This window comes from Chinchilla lanigera, unplaced genomic scaffold (assembly GCF_000276665.1).
Source record: "Chinchilla lanigera isolate Chin_1 unplaced genomic scaffold, ChiLan1.0 scaffold00001, whole genome shotgun sequence".
NCBI classification, from domain to species: domain Eukaryota; kingdom Metazoa; phylum Chordata; class Mammalia; order Rodentia; family Chinchillidae; genus Chinchilla; species Chinchilla lanigera.
This window is the reverse complement of record NW_004955402.1, coordinates 36078962-36103140: the sequence shown is the minus strand read 5'-3', so window position 1 is coordinate 36103140 and position 24179 is coordinate 36078962. Positions and strand designations below refer to the sequence as shown.

The 24179-nt window shown below is 39.4% G+C and overlaps 2 long non-coding RNA genes across 5 annotated transcripts in view; one reads left to right on the top strand and one right to left on the bottom strand.

The window, feature by feature from the left end:
* Window positions 1-13560: 13560 nt before the first annotated feature.
* LOC106147831 lies at window positions 13561-16760 on the bottom strand. Its single transcript, XR_001232819.1, has 3 exons — window positions 16686-16760; window positions 16311-16469; window positions 13561-13769 (listed from the first exon to the last, which is right to left on the bottom strand). It is a non-coding gene; the product is annotated as an uncharacterized LOC106147831 (long non-coding RNA).
* Window positions 16667-24179, top strand: part of LOC102022986 — a 103461-nt gene continuing 95948 nt past the window's right edge. For all 4 annotated transcript variants that reach the window (XR_001232818.1, XR_259079.2, XR_001232817.1 and 1 more), the window contains exon 1: window positions 16667-16747. This is a non-coding gene — a long non-coding RNA (uncharacterized LOC102022986). The remainder of the gene's footprint in view (window positions 16748-24179) is intronic.

Genomic DNA, 24179 nt, shown 5'->3' with positions numbered 1-24179 from the left:
AGAAAGAAAGAAAGAAAGAAAGAAAGAAAGAAAGAAAGAAAGAAAGAAAGAAAGAAAGAAAGAAAGAAAGAAAAAATTTGAGAACCCAGAAACTACAATCATGAATTTGCCTAAGCAAATACCTTTTAAAGAAAATAATGTGAATACTTTTATGAACTATTCCAAAACATTTTTAAAAAGTGGAGGAGAGTTCTTGAATTATTTTTTGAGCAAACATAATAGTGATAACAAAGCCAAACAAAAAATCATGACAAGACCTTACTCCAGTCTCACATTTAGTACCAATTCAAAAACCAGGCAGTTCATAAAATTATAACACAGCAATACACTAAGTAGGGCTTATTGCAGAAGTGCAAGAATAGCTCACTATTACAAAATGGAATATATTTTTACCATGTCTTGGAAAGAAAAGAGAAAAATAACTCTATGATTATTTCTATTGATGCTGAAAAGATAGATATTTAATTCTTAAAAATGCAATGTATATTCTCAATAAATCTTACTAGCTAGTTTCTTTAAATTAAACAAATGTGGTATTTACTGGACAGTATAGGCCACACAGAGTTCTAGCCATCTAGGGTAAGACAATGAAAACAATAGGTCTCTGCCCTCTTGAGACATACATTTCAGTGGAAGAGACAGGTAATAAGTAATAAGCACCATAGTCAAATTACCTAGTATGTTAGAAGTGGGTAAACAGTATGGAAAAGAACGCCGGCCAGGGTAGGGAAGCGAGGAGAGCTCAGAGTGGGAGGCAAGCATGGTTTTAGTTTGTGTGGTTAGGGTTCCCCAATGAGAAAGGGACTTTCAGCAAAGAATGGAAGGAGCAAGGAAAGGAGTCACACAGCTCCCCGGGGCAACGAGGTTTCAAAAGAAAAAGGAGCCAGTTGAGTTGAATAAACAGCAAGGAGGCCAGTATGATTGGAATTTGATTAGTGTAAGGTGTGAGATAAGGTATGGTACTTGTCGTGACAACTACACCCTCCCAGAACCACATCAAAAAGCAGAAAGGACAATATCTGCTACCACGTTGCTTTTCATCAGGAAGGAAAGTATGATATATCCTCAAGCTCTACAGCAGGCATTATAAACTATTAATGCTCCTCTACATTAATCCACATATTTAACACAATCTCATTTTCATCTTTTTCCAGTGCTCAAAGCCTTGTGCGTGCTAGGCAAGCACTCTACTACTGAGCTATATCCCCAGCCCTAATATCCCATTTTTTAAAACCAACAGAATTTTCTAATATGTCAGCTGATTCTCAAGTTCGTATAGGAGAAAAACAAGCAAAAATAAATACCAAAATTCCAAAAGAGAAACACAAATAAGGAAAGCACACTTTATCCCACTAGTAGAATAAACTGGACAGGCATCTGAAAGAAAATAAAGTTAGATCCCTATCTCAAACCTTAAATCAAAATAGATTTCAGATTGTCTTGGAGTGGTGGTACACACCTATAATCCCAGCATTTGAGAGGCTGAGGCAGGAGGATTACTATGAGTTAGAGGCCAGCCTGGGCCACATAGTGAGTTCAAGGCCAGCCTCAACTACATAGTAAGACCCTGTCCCCCAAAGTAAACAAACAAACAAAGATTCATCACAAGGAAGAGACCTAAATGATTAGAGACAAGAGTGCATAGGAGACTAACTTTCACTATATACCCTTATGTCTTTTAAATTTTGTAGTATATCCTTTGTATATTTTTTAACAAAAAAAATGCAATCTATTAAGAACTTAATGGACAGAAGGGATAGAAGCTCCTTTGCATATTTAAAATTAAATTTAGTGGCATTGTCTAGTACTGACTTTGTTCTGCTATAATTAACTTGTAACCTGTGGCAATTCATTTCATCTCCTTTTCTACAGTAAAGGGTTAAGATTAGGTCCGACGGATTCCAGGCTTTTTGACTTCTAAACTTCTCTAACACTATATGTTTAAACACATGAACTGACTCAAGTCCTTTAATCAACTGTAACTACTTTTAATGGTTCCTCTAATAAGCAGAAAAAGTTACTGTGAATTTAGCATGAAACATCATTCAGGGCCCACTCCACATCATTACAATGGAATTAAGACAACATGAAAAGTGTATTTAAGGGCTCAGCCAGGAATTTCTGGATTGTTAGTAATGAACGTAGTTGGTCCTCTCTCATATAAAAATAGATAAGGGAAGGATTGCCTAATGGGGTTGGATGCCGAGGATGGTGACGCTTGTGGCTCAGACCAGAGCTCAACAAAGAGACGCTGCAGTCCCTGGTCAATTAGCAGTCTATAATTCAGAGGATCGTTTTCTCACTGGCGTTTAGTTGGATCTTTGAACTTTTATGACCCCATCTTTTGGCTCTTCTGTAAAATATTTCCACCATAGAAAGGACTCAAAAGAAACATGACACTCTGACTACTTGCTAACAACTTTACTAAATAATATCAATTGATAGCTTTCTTAGCCAGTAGACCGATTAGCCGATATATTTCAAGGAATTTAAAATCTGGTAGGCACCTTACCTATCATACAGTCTAAATTTCCATTTTACAAATGAGCAAAATGAAGCTTAACAGAGTCTTAAGGTAGGCAGCCAGTTCCTGGCAAGTCCAAGATAAAAATTTAAGTATTCTAGCACTTGGTCTGAAGCTATTTCCAACATGTCATCTTTCACCCTTAAATTATTTTCCAAAATAGGCTGTCACTTACATGTCAGAATATCATCACTTTACTAAAAGTATGGCAGTCATGATGGTGATTTTCTTCAGTAAGGATTTAGCTTAATCTACTCTACTGTGGTATTCTTTAGACCTACAACCTTAGGTATAGAGCTTCTATGCAGGAAACTGAAGAAGGGGACTAAACTGAAAATCTCAACTCCATTTAGAAGCACTCTGAGAATTTGTCTCTTACCCAGCCCTCCCTGTCACTGTCAGTTTCCAATTGCTTTCTCAGGAACACTTGTCTGACACATTTTTTTTGGTAACCTTCTGTCCTCTACTTCCCACTTCCATCCCCAACCAAAATGATTCTTAGAGCTCACAAGCTTCTCGCAGACACATGCCCAACCTAATTCTACTCAGGAAACAGCTGTCAGCACATTTCCTTGGGGATTTGTATTTTCCTTTAATTTAAGTAGGTCATTGCACTAAAGGAAGTGTAAAGACCGAATGAATGAAAATAAGCTACTGGATTTGGCTTGTGCTTGTGTGCGATCTGTGGAAGACACAGGGAGTTGGGTAAGTGGCAGGGCTGCAGGCTGGCGAAGGAAGTCCCTGTGTGCCTTCTAATGACTCAGACCTTACAGTGTTACTAGTCAGACAGACAAAAGGAACATTTGAGAGAGACCTTAATCCTATAGAGGTGAAACCACCGTCTTGCCTACATCTATATGTAATTCCTCTCATGGAGAGAAGAGCTCAACGGAGGACAAGAAATAACCTACATGAAAGAATGCCATTTTGCACATGGAGACAGGACATTTTGGGCAGAAAAGGTAGAGATGGGTAACATGAAATGCAGTGGTCCTACTAGCATAATTGACTTTCTTTCAACAAAAATAGAATTATCTATTTCTCACTTCAACCAAGCTGCGTTATCTCCCTTTAAAGAGTCCATTCAGGTAAACAGAAACTACTCTCGACAAATAAACATACCCAGAGGAGGTGGGGTCTTAGGTAAGACAGCCTATATTAAATGAGGGTAAAATAATGAGAGTAACCTTGTTAGGTAAAAGAAAGGGAGGGAGGGTGAGGGACCTAGCTCAATGGTACAGTGCTTGCCTAACACGAACAAGGCCTTGAATATGACCCTTAGCACCACAAATAAAAGAATGAGGGAAGAGTGCTCAAGGGGAAATATAAACATTGTGGGGAGTGAACATTGCTGGCAGACAGCAGCCCAGCTGTATTCTTATATATAATAGCAGTTTGTCCTCACCTTTTTTGCAAACCACCTAGAAACTTACTTCCTAAGAAGTGCAGCAAAGTCTATTCTGCTACTACTACAACACACACCTTACCCCATCACCAAATGTGATGTATATCATCCCTTGGGCATTGCTATTAAACCTACCAGGCTGTAGGTACTGATATCTTATCTTCCAGGAGACAAAAACATCATGAAATTCAAAGCCTTTATCATAATTGCCCTTATTCTTTTTTTCTCTTGGCTATGCTGGGGACTCAAGACCTTGCACACAGCAGGTATGTGCTCTATCATTGAGTTTCAACCCTAATCATGCCCTTGAAACTTTCACCCTTAAGATACAATAACACAGACTGGATATATCCAGTCTGTGTGATATCACTCAATGTGAGGTTGCTCCCTAAGCCCATTCTACTCTGTTCGGATGCATGTACTTCCATTTACTTCCTCATTTATTAATACTTGTGGGGCATCTAGGAAGCAAAACAGTGTGTGAAAGGACAGAAGGTTGAGAAAAGTGGTGTCTTGGACCTCATGTTCTAGAAGCACTGACCCACAGAGATAACAGCCATGCATGTAATCTTAAATTTATAGTAGCCATGTTTTAAAACTATAAAAAGATAAAAAAATAAAAAATAAAATAAAACTATAAAAAGATGCTGGGAACAGTGGCACACATCAGTAATCTCAGCACTCAAGAAGTAAGACAGGAGGATCACCATGAGTTCAAGGCCAGCATGGGCTACATAGTGACTTCAAAGCTAGCCTGCACTACATAATGGGACCCTGGCTCTAAATTAGTTAATTAATTAAAAATAAAAAAGAAGTCAAAGAGGGTATCAGCAAATGAAAAGATATTCCTTATTCCTGGATAGGCAGAACAAATATAGTCAAAATGGTGATACTGGCAAAACTATTATACATATTTAATGCAATGCAAACAAAATATGAATAGAACTGGAGAAAGCAATCCTAAAATTCATATGGAACCAGAAGAGACCTAGAATAGCAAAAGCAATTCTGAGCAACAAGGACAAGGCAGGGAACATCACAATCCTGGACTTGAAGTTGCACTACAATGCTACAGTAATTAAAACAACATGGTATTGGCAAAAAACAAAACAAAACACAAACTTCTGGATCAAAGGGGCAGAATAAAGATGTATAAACAACTCCAGCACATTCAGCGTTATCTGACAAAGGGGCCAAACACTCTCACTGGGGAAAGATAGCCTCTTTAACACACAGTGCTGGCAAAACTGGCTATCCACGTGCCAAAAATTGAACCTAGACCCATACTCTTACTATGCATGAAACTAAAATCAAAATGGGGGGCTAGGGATTTAGCTCAGTGGCAAAGCACCTGTCTGGCAAGCACAAGGTCATGAGTTCAATTCTTGGTATCGGAAGAAAAAAACAAACAAATAAAATCAAAATGGATCAAAGATCTAAACATTAAAAAATAAACACTCTGTTGGAAGACAAAATAGATAAAATGCTTGAAGACCATAGGTATTGGCAAAGACTTTCTGAATAGACCCTCAGTTGCACAAGAAATAATTCCAAGAATCAATAAGTAGGATCAAATTAAAAAGTTTCTGCCCAACAAAGAAACCACCAACACAGTAAAGAGACAAGCTATAGAATAGGAAAAAATTCTTTGCCAGCTACTCTTCAGACAAAGGACTAGAATATATCTAGAATATATGTTAAACTCAAAAGAAGTATATCCCCCAAGTTTAAAGACACAATCAAACCTGGGGCCAGGCATGGTGACACACGCCACATCTGTAAACCCAGAATTTGGGAGGCTGTAGCAGCAGAAGCACCACAAATTAGAGGCCAGCCTGGGCTATCTAGTGAGCTCAAGGCCAGCGTGAACTACAAACCAAGACCCTGTTTCAAAAAAGAAGAAAAAGAGGGAGGAGGAGGGGGAGGAGGAAGAAGAGAGGAAGAGGAAGAGGAAGAGGAAGAAAAAGGAAGAAGAAGAAGAGGAAGAAGGAGGAGGAAGAAGAGGAGGAAGAGGAGGGGAAGGAGGGGAAGGAGGGGAAGGAGGGGAAGGAGGGGAAGGAGGGGAAGCAGCAGCTGGGCATGGTGGTATACGCCTGTAATCCCAGGACTCAGGAGACTGAGGCAAGAGGATCACTGCACGTTTGAGGACAGCCTGGGCTACAAAGTGAATTTAAAGCTAGCATTAACTATATAGCAAAATCCTGCCTCAAAAAGACAAAAACAAAAACAAAAATCTGGGCATTTGAAATGAATACACACTTCTCAGAAGAAGCAGTACAAATAGCCAATAAATACATGAAAAAAAGGTCCAACATTGCTGAAATTTGAGAAATGCAAATTAACAGTGATATTCCATCTCACTCCAGAAAGAATGGCTGTCTTCAGGAGATCAACCAATAACAAATGCTGGAGAAGCTGCAGAGAAGAAGGAACCCTTCCTCATTGTTGGTGGGAGTGTAAACTGATACAACCACAATGGACATCAGTATGGAGATTCCTCAAAAACTAAAAGTAGAAATTCCATTTGACCCAGTTATTCCCCTTCTCGGTAGCATCCCAAAAGAGTTAAAGACATACCACAGTGATGTACATCTACCCATGCTTATAGCAGCAAAATTCATAATAGCTAAATCTTGGAAACACATTATATGTCCATCAACAGATGAATGAATAAAGACAATGTGGTGTTTATGCATAATGGGGTACTACTCTGTCACAAAGACAGACAAACTTGGGTTATTTGTAGGTGTGCACCTTGAGAGCATAATGTTATCTGAAGTAAATCAAACCCACAAGTTTAAGTAGTCCATGGTGTCTCTGATATGAGAAGCTAAATATAAAATAAAGTGCAAATTAAGAGAGACTGGAGACAAAAAGAGAGGAAAAAAGTTATTGTAATCCAGCATGGACAATGTATCTAAAAGTATACCTTGATTTAGTACAATTATCTTACATGTTTCATGTTTTTGCCCTATAGTCCTTCTATTAATCTGTATGCATATTAATTAAATTTATAAGGACTTATGAATAAATGAATCTGATCCTGGCAAAAAAAGGGAGGCAAACGGGAAGGGGAAATAAAAAAATTAAGATGTGTTATGTACTTGTACTAGTTCCCCACATTAAATGTAATCAGTATGTACTGCAAACATATATTAATAATTTTTTAAAAATAAATTTTGCCATATAGCCCAACAAAAATATTATTAATAAGACATTTTACATCTTTTTTGTACTAAGTCTTTGAAACCCAGTGTTATTGTATACCTGCAGCCCATCTCTACTCAGACACTGCTATAGTTGGGATCTGGAATGACCTACCAAGGGGTATATACTAAAATACTGGTCCCCCCCATGACACTATTGAAAGGTGGTACAACCTTTAGGCAGAGGGATTAGTGGAAGGAAGTTAGGTCACTGGGGTCATGCCTTTGAAAAGGAGATTGGGACCCTAAGCCCCTCCCTCTATTTCCAGCAGCCATGAAGTGAACAGTTTCTTCTGCCACACACTCCCACCGCAATGTACTGTGCTGCCACAGGCTCAGAAGGATGGGACCTACCAATTATGGCCTCCAACCTCTGAAACTACACAAAAATACCCCCATTTTTTTTAAAGTTGATTGTCTCAGATATCTCATTCCAGCAATGGAAAACTGACTAAAACAAATATTAATGTTCATCAGAAATAATCCATACTTAGAGTTCATAAACTTTATGGTTGATTAAGTAAATGCACATGCCCAAGCAGTTACAAACATGGGTACAAGTTTTCTAATAGCTTTATGCTTAGTTATTAAATATGAATTAAGTAAACTTAAGCAAAATTTAAAACTTGGTTCTTTGAATATGCTAGGCCCAACTAAAGTGGTAGGTGGCTACAATTAACTAGTGTCAATGTATAGTATAATGAAACTTTAGAAGGAAAAGTAGACAATAATCAAATGAACTCAAACAAATATAAAGTTATTATTGTGATAGATGATAAGGAGTCTAAACACACTGTATGATATTTTACTATGAGGGGAAGGGAAGACTTTTTTAAAGAAGTGGTATTTAAGCCTTCTGAAGGTTAATAAGGGAAGAAAATACATCTGAGAAGAAGGATTTTTCTGGGAAAAGATGTAGCATTTACAAAGACCCTGAGGCAGAAGAGAACAGGATGAAGTCTGTATTAGTCAGCATCCTGTGGGGAAACAGATGGCCCTTTCAGCCTGGGCAATTTCAGAAACGCTTAACAAAAAGGCTATATAACAAAATGAGACAAAGCTACGAGGACATTAGTATAGAATATGTAGTACTTTAGCTTAGAAACAGCAGGATGTTACTAACCACCACTTCTACCCAAGCTTAAAGGGGCAAAGGAAAAATGCAGTTTTTAGAAGCTGGAATGTGTATGAAATATATGTTTTATTTTCAGACAGAGTCTCACTAAATTGTCCAGGCAGGCCTTGAACTTATGCTCTTCCTGTCTCAGCTCCCCTGAGAAGCAGGGTTTACAGGTGCGTGCCACTATACTCAACTTGATCTTACAGTTCTTTTTTTTTTTTTTTTTTTTTTTTTTGCATTTCCCTTTTTTTTTTATAATGACAATTTTTTTTTTTTTGTTTGTTTTTTGTCTTTTTGAGGCAGGGTCTCACTATTAGGTTCAGGCTGGCCTTGAGCTCACTTTGTAGCCCAGGCTGGCCTCAAACTCATAACGATCCTCCTGCCTCAGCCTCCCAAGTGCTGGGATTACAGGCGTGCACCACCATGCCCGGCAATCTTACAGTTCTGAAGTCCTAAAATTGAGGTTTTGTCATTGATACATTCCTTCCAGAAGCTCTGCAAGGATCCATTTCCCTTCCTTTTCTTGCCATTAGAAGGTTCTGCATTCCTTGGATCACAGATTCTTCCTTGCATCATCACATTTCCTTATCTTCCTTTGACCCTTTTGCTTGCCACTTACAAGGACCTAGGTGATTGCATTTGGCCTGGCGGACTAATCTAGGATCATCCAGGAATCCCATCTCAAAGTCCCTAACTGAATCACATCTGCAAATTCCCTTTCACTATGTAAGATAACATATTCCATAGTTTTGGTGAGTAAGATTTAGACATATGTAAAGGTGAGCATTATTCTATCTGTCACAGTGTGTTAAGAAAGTGGACAAAGGCCAGTAGGATGGATTGCAAAGGACAATGAGGCAATAGGACGGTTATGATGATGGTGGGGTAGTAAGTATGGAGTGCAATAATGTTGTGTAGGCCACAGTAAGTACTTTTTTCTGTATCTTACACCCAATGAAAAGTCATTGGATTTATATACATATATATTTTTTTTGTTTTGTTTTGGTACCAAAAACCGAACTCTAGACCTCAAGCTTGCCAGGCAGGTGCTTATGCCACTGAGCTATATCCTCAGCCCTGGATTTATATTTTGAAAAATTGTATTTTAACTCCAAAATGAAAAATAGATTTGTTATGGTTGATACATTGTGTCAACTTGGGGAATCTAGAGGTTTGGCTAAGAGACTCAGCAGTTTGCCTCTTGGGGTGAAAAGGACATGCCGTTACCCTTCTGGGATGTTGTTTATTGTGTTAATTTGAGAAGTTTAGAAGGTTAACTATGCAACTCAGAAGGGGTCCAGGGTGCTTACTTTGTATTCATCCTGAGCCTGTGCAAGAGGCAGGCCTGCAGAGGGTGTGGGTGTGGAGAACCACCCCCACCTCCCCAGAGCGGGTAGACTATATAAAAAAGGAATTGAGGAAGGACTGGCTGCTGGTTCTTCAGAGGAGCTCCGGTCTTCGCCTTCAGCTCGGTCGTCTCCTGGCTTCTGGTGCAGACTGTTGGGCTTCCATCTGGGACTCTTCAGCCTTCTGGTGTTGGCTCTCTGGCCTTCAGCGTATATTCTTCAGCATTCCGTCGCAGACCCAGCATCCTTTTGATACGGACTTGCAAGGACACTGCAGCGAGCTCCAGGCCCGGGGCTGGGCTCTTCAATCTCCAGCGTGCAGACACCCTCTGCACGCTTCCTCATCCAACTCTGTAGCTGACCATTGTAAGCCAAACTTGTAATTCCTTGTACATTTGTTTATCTTGTATTATATCTGTTCCTCTAGTAAACCCTGACCAAGACAAGATTGAAAAAATTACAAACACACTTAAAATGAGTTGAAAAAATGTACAGTTAGATGATTGAAGAAAATGGCTTGGACTAAGGACATGGTTATAAATGTAAAAAGAATTGGGAGAATTTGAGAAATATTGAAAGTTGGTAGATCTTAGTAATCACTTGAACAGTGAGGGGGTGAAGATGATGCTCACATTTTTGTCTTGCTGAACTGGATCACTAGAACTACACTTCACTGCAATAAGAAACAGTGTACTCACAGCAGGTTTCTTGGAGGGACAGGAGATGTGGTTTTAAACACAGTGAGTTTGAAGTGGTTTTAAGAGAAGCAAGTAGAAAATTCAAATGGGCAATTGGACAAAGAGGTAGAAAGTATAAGGATTGCCTCTAGTTTTGAAAAAAAGTCTCAAATCTTGGTTTTTAGTCATTAAAGTCTTGGTTATGAATGAATTGCTTAGAAGGGAGCACAGGAAGATTAGTTAACACCTCACCTTGAGAGACTGAAAGAGTTAATGACCAGACAAAGGAGCTAACAGCTGGAGCCAAGAGGGGAGAGTCTGAAGTGTCATAAAAAACAAGGAAGGGGCTGGGGATTTAGCTCAGCGGCAAAAAGCGCCTGCCTGGCAAGCGCAAGGTCGTGAGTTCAGTTCCCGGTACCGGAGAAAAACCAAAAAAAAACAAAAAAAAAAAAAAAAAAAAAAAAAGGAAATATATGAAAAGAGGGTGTGGTCAACAAGGCTGATTGTTTCTGAGAGTTTGGTAAGTGGATGTCTGGAAAGGTAATATTAATTCACCCACACTATCAATTTTTGAGATTCTAGTGATGCCTACTCTGACTCCCCACCAATTTTAAGTAAATCACGAAAGCCAGGATGACTGGTTCGGGAATAGGTACATAACATCTGAGGGCCAATAAAATGCATTGACGGAGATTTCTAGGAAAGAGAGTACCATTCTTGCTGCCTTGAAAGTTGAAGAGACAGATCCTGGGATTGTTGTTATCCTCTCACTACCATGTGAAGTTAGGACTAAAGGCAAAAGAGAAAGATGATAAGAGATCAGTTTGTGTGGTGCTGGGACTGATTGCAAAGTCTTTGCACTGAGCTGTATCCCCATTCCTTTTTATTTGTATTTTATTTTTCTGAAACAGGGTCTCACTAAATTGCCCAGGCTTGGCTGAACTTGCCATCATCCTGCCTCAGCTTCCCAGGATGCAGGGATTACAGGCGTGCACCAGCATGCCTGGCTGAGACGTCAAATATTTATTATGATATCTTCCGAGTTCTAATTCCACCTATGCCTGACGCTTGATCTAGTTCTACACTTTCAACTTAGATGAGCCAATAAATTCCCTTTCCGCAAGAGCCAAGAATTTTGTCACTTAAAACAGAAAGAATGACTCTTGGGAAGAATAAGTAAAATGTAAGCTATCTAAGATCTTTAGAAGAAAAATGTTTTATATATCAAGTTGATCAGGGTGTTGACTAAAATTCTCATCAAAATCATAATAAAGCCATGAAAAGAGTCCTGAACACAGAAAAATAAGATGTGAATATCAGAAGAGTTCCTATGCTCATAAGCTGCAATTTAAGGAAGAACGCTCAGAAAAGAGGTAGAATATATGTAAATAGTATTAAGAAGTATAATCCTAGAATGTATTACATAAGGAGCTTTTTTTATTGTGGCCAGAAATCTGGTTCCAAGGTTTTTATATACTCCTTTGTCTTGAGCTTGTCTCTTTCAGGAGCCCTGAAATGGCAATTTTACAGATGCATGAATTATAACATTTATGATTTCCACAGCATTGTAATTGTGCTCAGTAATTATAATTTTCATTGACACAAAAGTTACAGACTCCTGGGACTTGCTCAGTAAAGTCTAAGACTGTTGCTAGGTACCTCACAGAAATGACTATCCCCTTTTGGGGGACTGAAAATTTTGACCTCAAATAACTTTGACATTTGGAAGCTAAAATTTACTGGCTTTGTCACCTCCAAACCCATGTATTTAAAATTCAACAAAATGTAGGGCTATTGCTATAAGGGAAGAGAATTAATCTAATAGAAGAAAATCTATAAACATCCATCAAGTACCTACCATACACAAGACAGCCTGCTAGGCATATACAGAGGCTGTGTCATGCGTTATCCTTACAGAGCCTGGAAACTTGTGGTGGAGATAAGACATATGCATGAAGCATCAAATATAAAGCAATATGTAATATGTACCCAAAAAGGTGTTGTACAAATAATAAGAACACAAACAATGAGAACTTGGGAGACCAAGAAATTAGCATGGACTGGAATACCTTTGAGTAGGTGTAATTGAAGGGACAGGAAACAAGTACAGCGATCTGTTGCAGAAAGCTCTCCATAAACCACCAGGGGCAGGGGAACCATCAGGGAAAAGGTTTATAGGTAAATGTGTTACAGAATAATCTGGCTGGATCAATGATTCTTGTAGGGCTTTACTGCAGGGGGGTGGGTGTCCAAAGGGAGGGAATTAAGTAACACCCTAAAGAAATATAGGCTGCTTCTTCTTCTTTTTTTTTTTTTTTTTTTTTTTGTCTCTTTGAGACAAGGTTTCACTATATAGTTCAGGCTGGCCTTGAACTCACTTTGTAGCTCAGGCTGGCCTTGAACTTGCAGCGATCCTCCTGCCTCAGGCTCCCTAGTGGTGGGATCATAGGCATGCGCCACCATGCCCAGACTTCACCTTGAATGAAAAGAGGGCTTGTTTTTTTTTTTTTTTTTCTGAAATGAAGCATTGAAGAATGTGTTGAGGACCAAGTCAACGGGAACAGCCCATGTCTTTCCTCAGTATCAAAGCCTTTGCAGCTATTGACACAAGAGTTTGAACTTGGTTTATATGTGGAATAATAAGCCTTTATCAATCAATGTGATATAAAATGAAAAATGAAAAACTGAAGAGGGTGGGACTGGGTCCTGGAAAAGTTGGTCATTGTACTAATAGAGCAAGGTTTGCATTTCAGATATTCTCCTCTAGCACTATCTAGAAGATGAGTTTAACAAAGATGAGACTGGAAGGAGGCCAAGCAGAGGGTATGACAGAGCCCAGGCAAGAGTTAATGATGAATACCGCCAGGGATGGTGGCACACACCTGTAATCTCAGCATTTGGGAGGCTGAGGCAGGAGGATCGTTGCGAGTTTGAGACCAGCCTGGGCTACAAAGTAAGCTCAAGGCCAGCTTGAACTGCATAGCAAGACCCTGTCTCAAAAAGACAAAAATAAATAAATAAATAAGAGTTAATGATGAACCTTACTCAGGGAGTGACAACAGGAATGAGCAGAAGAATATAAACTCAAGGGATATTTAGGATCAAACATTAGGACTTGGTGATTATCACTGTGTCAGGGTGATGAGAAAGGAAGATTCTAGAATGATCCCCAGGTTTTTGACTTGGAGAATGCCATGAACTGAACTGTATACTCCCCTACCCACCTAATTTTCATATATTGAAGCTTTAACTCCCAGTGTGATGATGTATGGAGATGAGGTTTTGGGAAGTTAATTAGGTTTAGAAGAAATCCTAAGGGTGAAGTCCTCATGATGGAATTAATGCCTACAAGAAGAAACACCAGTTTGCCCTTTCCTTGTGCCTCCATCTCATACCTTGAGAAAACTGAGAAGCTGTTATCTGTAAGCCAGGAACAGGGCTCTCACAGGGGACAGACTTGTCCAGCAATTTGGCCTTGGACTTTTCAGATTCTACAGCCATAAGAAATAAATTTTTAGACTTAGGTTATTGCTCAGTGGTCGGGCATTTGCCAAAGCATGCACACAGTCCCTTGTTTCAATTCCCAGAGGGAGAGAGAGAGGGAGAGAGGAGGAGGAGGAGAGGGGGAAGGAGAAGAGGAAGAGGAAGTGGAAAAGGAAGAAGGAGAAGAAGGAGCAGAGAGAGGAGGAGGAAGAGAGCAGGAGGGAAGAGAGGAGAGGCAGAGTCAGACAGAGAGTGAGAAAAAGAGAAAGAAAGAAAAAGAAAAAAGAAAGGAAGAAAGAAAGGAAGGAAGGAAGGAAGGAAGGAAGGAAGAAAGAAAGAAAGAAAGAAAGAAAGAAAGAAAGAAAGAAAGAAAGAAAGAAAGAAAGAAAGAAAGAAAGAAAAGGGAGGGAGGAAGGAAGGAAGGAAGGAAGGAAGGAAGGAAGGAAGGAAGGAAGGAAGGAAGGAAAGAAGGAAGGAAGGAAAATAGATTAATTCCTGTCATTTAAGCTACCAGTCCAGGATATTTTGTAATGGTAGCTTAAACCACCAGGTGGAGAACCAGGTGGAGAGTAGTACCATTGATCAGGATATAGGAGACCTTGTCCCTTGGAAAAAGTGATGATCTAATGTTAAACATTTTGTGAATCGGGTCTCTGGCTGCAATTTATGGAAACCTATATCAAATTATCTTAAGTGACTTCATAATTTCATAGAACCAAATGATGGAAACACAGAGAGACTTCAAGTCAAAATTTTGAAGCACCAGAACTTGCTCTCCATCCTGCCTTCTGTCTGTCTGTCTCCCCCTCCCCCACATCAGTCTAGCTCTCCATTTGGTTTCTGCTGGACACTTTTTTCTTCCGGTACCAGGAATCGAACTCACGACCTTGCACTTGCCAGGCAGGTGCTGTGCCGCTGAGCTAAATCCCCAGCCCCTCTGCTGGATATTTAAAACTACCATAATAACAACTGGTTTCTCTTCATAGTTATATTCACTTTCCCTAAAAGTAAATAATATTCAGACATTCAGCAACTATAATGATCGACAAAAGCTCAAATCAGACTTCAGTCCTACTGTGTCTTCAGTATTCCCACATTAATACTACTTGCCTGTGGTCTAGACTTCAGCATGCTTATTCAGTTTTATCAGATACTAATTTTTTTGCTAGTACGGGGAATTGAACCCAGGGTTTTCACATTGAGCTGTCTTAAGCCCCTTTACTCTTGCTAAATTGCCTAGGCTGTGCTCAAACTTGAGACCTTGCCTTAGCCTCCTGAATAGCCGGGATTACAGGCATGGCCACCACACCCAGCTAGCTTTATCATATGCTAACTATATTTAATTTCATTTTATTTGTTCTGGCTGTCAGTAACAATTATTGATGGCTCAGGCCTGCATGTTAGAAGCATCAAGGGATATAAAAAAGCAGCCACTTTTCCTTAGGAAACCATCAAAATGGTGACAAGAACAATGTATAGGTCTGCTTTCCTGTCACTGGGAGAAAATAACTGACACCCACAACAATTTAAGGGAGAAGAAGTTTATTATGGCTCACAAGTTTCAGCCCATGACGGGTTGGCTTTAGGCAGGAACACTTTGGTGGAAGGGCAAGGCAGAGGAAAACTACCTCATAACAGAAAATTCAGCTGTGACTATCAGTGAATTAATCCACTTATGAGTATAGTACTCCCATGATCAAATCAGCTCTCCAGGAGTCTCCTAATCCAGCCAGGCTGACAATTGAGATGAACTGTCAAACAGTAATTACTGGATAAATCTGGAGATCTCTCCTTCTCATTCTCTGGAACACAGGTCCTCTGAACCTCTTTCCTTATCCTAAAGGACCCCATACAGATTTGCAAGTGGTCACTACCATTCTCTCATCCACCTTGCAGTGACTTCTGCTTTACTCGTTGCTTCATAAAGTTGCTTTTTAATTTTTTTTTATTAGTACATGTTTGTAGTACATAAAGATTACACTCATCATGGGAATTGGTACAGGCATGTACTACATTTTAAATCTTTTCATTTTCCCTTCACCTCTCCTCCCTCCTGCCTCCAAGGGCACATTAATTCCGTTCTAACTGAACAGGGTTGGAGCTCATCTTCAAGACTCTCCAAATGGCAAGGAACATGTCCACTGGCAGTTTTGAAATCTAAGAAGAAAGATAGCTACACCTTCCACTGCTACTTTGAGCAATTCCAGAAATGAAAGCTTCAGGAATCAAAAAGTGATGAACACACACATATACACACAAGCACACACGCACACACGCGTGCACCCACCCCACTGTGCTCTCTTTTGAGTTAAACGATAACTCCACCCTTGGCCTCTTGGTCTCCATTTTCTAGAGAACCCTAAAGATACAGCTCTTTACTTTTGATTATAAAGCTCCTGCCAATGGCTCTGGCACAAGTTTATTGAAACAAACATTGTAACACTTAAAATCTTTCGGAGCTGGGACAAAGGCCTCATAGAAACCTTCACCCTTGCCGACACTGAACATCCTGCCCGACCAAGATCTTGCACCTACCTGTGCATACTCACCCCTCGTGCCTGTCATTTCCTTTTGGGGGTGCTCACTCTAGGAGACCTGACTTCCCTCACAGCTCAGGAGCCTTGCGATGTGGGGTACAGGGTGAGCACAGCCTCTCAGTGGGGTCCACAGCAGACAAACAATTTAGGTCTACGTCACTGAGGCTTCCTCTGTGTAAAGATAATGTACGGATGATTGTTAGGAACTCAGAACCATTTTCCTAAGGACACTACATAAGAACGGGTGGATACACATCAGGAGAACTAACAGAAGCCCATTTGAGTCACATAGTTCATCTGGAGTTCTAAACAAATTATAGAATGTACCTAACAGTACACCACCGTTTCCATGGGGAAGTGAGTTTTGAGTTCCAGCTGGGAACATACCTCTGCCACTACCACCAGCAGAACAGCCTGGCTCTCACCGCCACAGCAGCGCCAGCCCAATGGTAGGGAAATGCCTGATCCTGCAGAGTACTGTTTCTTAAGAAAGAATGGGGAAATGAGGAGAGCATGGCTCCCGGAGATGAAATAAGCTGTGGAGAGAAAAGAGACAGGTGGAAGAGCTTAGCTGTCTCTGAATGTCAGGACCCTCCAGAAACTCAGGCTAGGCTTCAGCCCCAAACAGAGACCATGAGGTCAGACAGCCTACACCCAAGCCTTGCTGCCACAGATAGCACTAGAGTCAGAGGTTTCAGTAGAAGAGGACTGAGAGTTAAAAAACTTGTCAGTCCTATCGGTGCGTTTCTACAGCAGTCAAATAGTTTTTTAAAAGTCCTTTTAGACTGAAGCTACACTAGTTCTGTGATCAGTACTGTCCTTAATGAGGTCAAACCAAGTCAATATACTAAATCATAGACTTCCGAAATATGCAACTCACAGAAATATTCAGTGTTTGTCAATTCTATTAGATGTGGCCCTTTTGTAGACTGGAGGAAACCCTTGATTTCTGTGTTTAATTTCTTATTTGCACTTTAATTGATATCTGGTGTATGCAGAATCAGGCTAAATTTACTTACATATTTTTAAAAATTAAATGTGCAAAAGAGCATGTGCCTCTGTTTTATTTTTTTGATTCTATTCAGAAAGATTAAAAAATGTTTCCTTAGGTGGTAGAGTAAGAGATGTGAAAAACTTTTCTATATTTTTAATAACCCTTGTTTGGAGATTCAAAAGTAATTTTTAAAATGATCATAGTAATCTGAAAATGTTTCTTTTTCTGCAGATAAATACACATGAATTTAAGTGGCAGGTTTTATCTAAGTCTACTGTCATATTCTGTTTAAGATATGATGTCAAATTATTTTCACATGGTCACATAGTCTGAAGTGGAAAAAAAGAATAAAGATGATTTAGAAACTTTACCAGATTCAGGAAAAGAACCGATGGTCTGATTTAACTTCCAGCATCTTGTAGCTTCTATAATGAATTGTCAGATTAAATAGGTCCATGAAGCCAGGCGTGGTGGCATACACCTGGGATCCCAGCACTCTGGAGGCTGAGGCAAGAGGATTGTTGCAAGTTTGAGACCAGCCTGGGCTACAAAGTGAGCTCAAGGCCAGCCTGAACTGCATAGCAAGACCCTGTCTCAAAAAGACAATAAATAAATAAATAAATAAGTCCATGATAATTGTTTAGATACAATCAGTTCAGTAGTACTTTACTGATGTTATGTACTGACTAATACAGTATGTTACATGAAGATATACCAATTATTAGTGCAGTATAAAATTCTTGCCACAGGAGAAAGAAGAGAACTCTATTTAACATGTAACCAACTACCAAACCAACAGCTTATTGCTCTCAAATGAGAGAAGGGAGAGAAGGCAGGGACCCAGAGGAGTTTCAGGCAATGGTAACAACTTGAATAGACTAAAAGTTACTTTGAGGTGTTGAAAATGAGCAAGAGCCCAAGAAGAGTTAACCTTGGCCTTGTAAGAGACAAAAGAAAACTGTCCTGACCCAAGCTGGGAGTTATTTTGAAACAACTGAGGACAGATGAACAGACAGGAGAGTGTGTTTTGAGAAGACGGCCCTGTCAGTGGTGTGGTGCTGAATAGGAGGAAAATATATCAATTATGAGGTCACTGCGGTCTTCTGCGTGGGAGGTGACAAGTCAGCATTGGTGTAGGAGCACATGAAAATGAAGGAGGAGGAAGACAAAAGGCATTTCCTCAGAAATACAGCTATGTCTGGCTCATTACACAAAAACAGGAGACAATTCAGTTCCCTTCTAATTTGTTTGTTTCTTTTCTTTTTTTTTTTTTTTTTTTTTTTTTTTTTTTTTTGAGATGGTTTCACTGTGCACTTCAGACTGGCCTTGAACCCACTTTGTAGCACAGGCTGGCCTCGAACGCACAGTGGTCCTCCTGCCTCAGCCTCCCAAGTGCTGGGATTACAGGCATGAGCCACCAGGCCCGACCTAATTTGTTTGTTTCTTAAACCAGGGTCTCACTCTGTAATCCAGGCTGGCCTCGAACTCTTTATGATCATCCTCAAACTCGGTAATGACCGAACTTGTAATGATCAGCCTTCCGAGAACTGTACTAGGATTGTAGCATGTACCGCCACACTTCCCCCTGTTAAAATCTTCATCTTGATTCTTCTCTATTTTTCTGGAGTCCTTTCCTCTATACCCTTATATATGTTTTTGTTGTTGTTCTGTCTTGTCATTTAATTTTAATTTTTTTATTTTGTCTTTTAGTTTGTTCTTTTCTCATTATAAAAGTGTACATAATTATTTTGAAAGCTTTGAAAAATATAAAGGAAGCATTAGAAGTGCCTCTATACCGCCCATCACCACTCAGAAAGGATTCCAAATAATACTGTGATGGATGTATTTAGGGCTGACTATTCAACAGGCTGGGCTACAGGGAGAATACAGTGAAGCAGCTGCTATAGATTTTCGTGGTACCCTCTACTTCCTTCAAGCACACTTCCTCTGTTCTGTTCTCCATTCTCCGCCCAAACATTATTACCCTCTTTTTCACCTGTGCAATCTGATTAGTGAAATACTGTACCCTATTTTATTAGTTTTATATATATTTGTTACTGAAGCAGACTCTTATTTTATTGACTATGTACTTCTTTTCCTGCAAATGGTTCCTTCATGGCCTCTGGTCATTTTTCTTATACTATTAACATTTTCTTACTGATATATAAACTTTCCCTGTGCAATAAGGATAGTTACCCTGTGATATTGCATTTGCTACAAGTGTTTCCCAGTTTAGTGGATTAATTTTATTCATCATATTTTGGTCTGCAGAAAATCTTTACTTTTGTGAAAAAGTTATAATGTCAGATCTATTAGTGTTTCTGTTACACAGCATTCTTGAATGGAAAGGAATTTATCAGGATAGTAATTAGCTCACAGAAATTTAAAAAGATGTCTGGGGCTGGGGATAGAGCTCAGTGGCATAAGCGCCTGCCTGGCTAGTGCAAGGTCCTGAGTTCTATCCCTGGTACCAAAAAAAAAAAAAAAAAGATGTCCAGCAGAAATCAGTGCAACTCTGCAGGTCTTAGGAACTAAAAGTAATCTCAGATCCCCGGGTCTCTGTCTTTCTGGTTCTTCTCCACATAGTCCCTTGTGGGCTCTATTCGACCTCACACACTTCTGCCACCGCCTTTCGCCTGATTGATAACCTTCTAGCTTCTGTATGTAAAGAAGCCAAGAGGGTTTATCTTCAGATAGAAAAATCATGCAGAAAGATTCTGACGGGTTTAGTCATATAAAATGTTCATCTCCAGAACCATTACTGGTGCTAAGAAAATTAAGAATTCTGACTTACCAGCTAAAAGGCATGTAACCAAAGGGAAAAGATAGTCACTAACCCAAAGGAAAGAGTTGAATAGGGTGCTGAGCAGACAAAGAAAAACAAAGCAATGCTAAAAACAACTGTTTATTACAGGTTTTTCCTTAGTAGTTTGTTCTACTAGTTTGATGCTTCCTTATCCTGGATTGTTTCCTCTGAGTTTCAATAGCTACATTTAGCTTTCTCTGCTCAAGATGCCTCCATTCTTTCCTTCTGATATGCACGTCATCACTGCCTGTAGCACGGCTAGCTCAAGTCTCCGTGTTCTCACATGGTCTATTTCTCTTACTGCAGCACGCGCGAGCACACACACACACGCACACACACACACATGCGTGCACACACACATGCGCACACACATGCGCGCACACATGAGCACGCGCACACACACACACTCGGGCACGCATTTCTTCAGTTCATACTACATGCCATCCCAAAATTAATATTCCCCAAATCCCACATCCATCTCCTTGCTGACATCCTACTCTCAACACAGCCTCCATGCCCCACCCGTCGCAGAGGAAATGACCTTGTGCACGACAGGGGCTCCCTTGAATGGATCACAGTGAAGGATTACTCCAGGCAGCCCTCACAACTCTGTTTGTCAAATATAAACTTCATTATATGACAAGGAAACTGAGATCCAAAAAAGTTGAAGCACTAAGTAACATAGTTTCTACACGTGGTACGGTTGAGTGGTAATCTCTATTCTGCCTGAATCCTTACACAAGAAATCAACCAGTGAACAGCAGACAGCCTTCCGAGAAGGGTCTGAATAACTTAGCATTTTCAAATTTCTAGGGTTTGCATCCTCTCTTTGCCACCTCTCAACCCCCAATTTTAATTCCATTTGTCTATTTACCTCCCAGCCCTACCTGCATATTCCCAAGACGCTGAGCTTCTCTTTCACCTTTGTATACTTTTCCTTGTGCTATTTCTTACCAAGAAGTTGCCTTCCTTCTCCTCACAGACGGCGGTCCCCACTTATCTACTATTTGACGTTGCACAGTTTCAGTTATATGCAGTCAATTCAAGTCAACTCAGTACTGAAAATATTGAATGGAAAAATTCAGAAATAAAAATTAACATGCTTTAACTTATAAGACATTCTGAGTAATACCATGAACTCTCATATCACCCCTCTCAATCATGACTGGACACGAATCACTGCTTTTATTCAGCATTTCCACACTGTATGCACTAGTCACCTCTTAATCACTCAGTAGTCCTTCAGGTCAAGAGCTCAGCTGCCATAGCATGACAGTGCCTGCATTCAAGTCACTCTTATTTTATTTAATGATAGCCCCAAATTGCAAGAGTAGTGGTGCTGGTAGATTTCTTAAAATATAAGCATATTTTTTATAATTGTCCTATTTTATTGTTAGTTATTATCATTAGTTTTTCACTGTGTCTAATTTATAAGGTATACTTTTTTGGTTTGGGGGGGTTTTTTTTTGGAGACAGGGTCTCCCTATGCAGTTCAGGCTAGCCTTGAGCTCACTTTGTAGCCCAGGCTGGTCTTGAACTCGCAACAATCCTCCTGCCTCAACCTCCTGAGTGCTGGGATTACAGGCATGTGTCACCACACCTGGCCTATAAACTATACTTTATCATGTGTATTTATGTATAGGAAAAAACGCAGTTATAGTATAAGTTGGTATTGTCCTCAGTTTAAGACATACACTGGAAGGTCTTAGAATGCATTCCCTGTGGGAAGCATGGGACTGAAGGATAAGAGGTCACTCTAAATTTCTGCTCAATTTTGCCATCTCTATAGTTTTTCTGATTATCTCTTCTTCTTAAAATACCTAAAATAATATTTCTTCTCAAAATACCTAAAATATTTTATATCCATTTATTGTTTTAGCTGCCTTTTTATGCTGTCACTTTTTTTTTTCTTTTTTGACTTTTTGGGACAGGGTCTCGCTATGCAGTTCAGACTGGCCTAAAGCTCATTTTGTAGCCCAGGCTGGTCTCGAACTCACAATGATCCTCCAGCCTCAGCCTCCCGGGTGCTGGGATTACAGGCATGCACCACCATGCCTGCCTATGTTGTCACTTTTGACCATTCTGCCAACTAGAATGTGAGTCTCTTGTGGCCTAGTTCATGATGTATATTTCTTTTTGTTTTATTAGTATATGTTTACAGGACACAATGACTACATTTAGCATAGGGACTTTGTACATGTGCAGAACACATCTTAATTCTTTTATGTCCCCTTCCCCTTCCATCCCTGCTTGCTCCCTCCAACTCTTATTCCTCACCCCATTTGAAAAAAAAGCTCTATTTCCATTTTTTCCTTGATTCTCTTTTTTTAAGCCTTTTTTCCTTCCTCCCCTCTGCCTTCCCTTTATCTCTTCTTTGCTTTCCCATTTGTAAAGGTCTCCCTGCTACCATCTATCCCTTATTTTGCTCTTTATTTATATTTTGAGTTTCTTGTATAAAAGCACTCATATTTAAACTTGTGTATCTGATCTATTGAACTTAACATTTCAAAAAAAATTTTAAAAATTAAAAAAAAACATTTCATTATAGCCATGATTTATATTTCTTTGCATTTCCCACATGTTTAATTTAAAGCCTTCTAATAAGTTAATCAATATTTGTTGAACCACGTCCTCCTCTAAAGTGTTGTATTAGGAGTCCAAATAATTTTGAAAGTTTTCCCCCTTGGCAAAATATTAATTTGATTTTAATACTTCCAAATCTTTGGGCTTCTTAGTAGGATCAGTGGTTTTCATGAGTGCAGATAATAATTGTAAAATTCTGAGATTATAGATAAATACATTGATAAAATTTCACTAGCATATATGTAGTTTACCTTGGAATAAACATGAAGAAAGAACTTACTACTAAATTTCACTGTATGGGAGGTTTTATTAATATAGCTTAAAAATAGTTGTCAGCATCTAAACAGACAGGAAATCAATTTTAGAGGACATTAAACTTTTTGCTCATTGCTATTCTCTTTCTAGTACACTTTACACTGTTATCTTACACAATAAATAGAAGTTACCAGAGAAAGTTTTTTGGAGAATGCCGACATCATCTAAAGACTGGTTTATATGCAAGAGTGGGTGGGGCATCTGTTTCAACTGACGTTGCTTTGAAAATTACATGAAACTTCAGGGATGATAAATGTTTACAATTTGCATCCACATTGTTACTAACACAATAGCCTGTTAAATCCCGTGCCAGGAATGTGAGCAGGTTGCAGGCCATCTACATTATTTATCAAGGGAGAAAAACATTATTCACAAATTTTAATTGCTCCTATGGCACCAACAGCCTGAAAATGAAACATAAAAATATGGCCTTGGGGAAGTTTTGCTGTGCAATGACTTTAGTGCAAACCTGACCAGAGAGACCAATGCCTCTATCACAACTGCCCAAGGACCTGAATAAAATAAGTTAATGGTTTCAACCCCAGCCCTAGTGGACAGTTGACATATTTTAAAACTCATTTTATCCACTGTAAACTCAACAACTCTTACACATGACCCAAAACAAATAAGCTACAGACTGGGCTGGTATGGACCTTGTATTTCATGCACATCCTCAAGATGAGTTTTTCTAGGTCAAGTTTCAAATGGTTTGCTAAATACTAGAAGAAAAAGATGTTTTCATAGTCTCCTTACCTAGACAAATTAACCCTCTACTATTGCAAAATGAGCATCAAATTTGCTTTTAAAACTAAACTACAATAAAATATAACTTTCAGAAAAAATTTTAAGGAAAAATAAAAGCCCTTGAAGGACTTTTTTTTCTACCTCAGAGTCACTCACATTTTCTCAAGGACCTGGTAGAAAACTTTTGGCAGATAAATTTACAATTAGATGCTCAAGGTTAAAAAGAGCCCAACGGCCAGCTAATAGGCTGCTTAGAAAATTAAGCTGGGCTTCTCATACTCTGAGACTTAAAGGTTTGCAAAGGAGAAGACAGTCAGCAGTAGAGGGAGTAAGAAACACCCATTCAGAGAAGAGATCTTTGGATTCTAACTACAGCACAGGCCAATCACCAAGATCTTCTTGAAACCCTAGAAATATTTGTCCCAGACTTGCTCTCCCT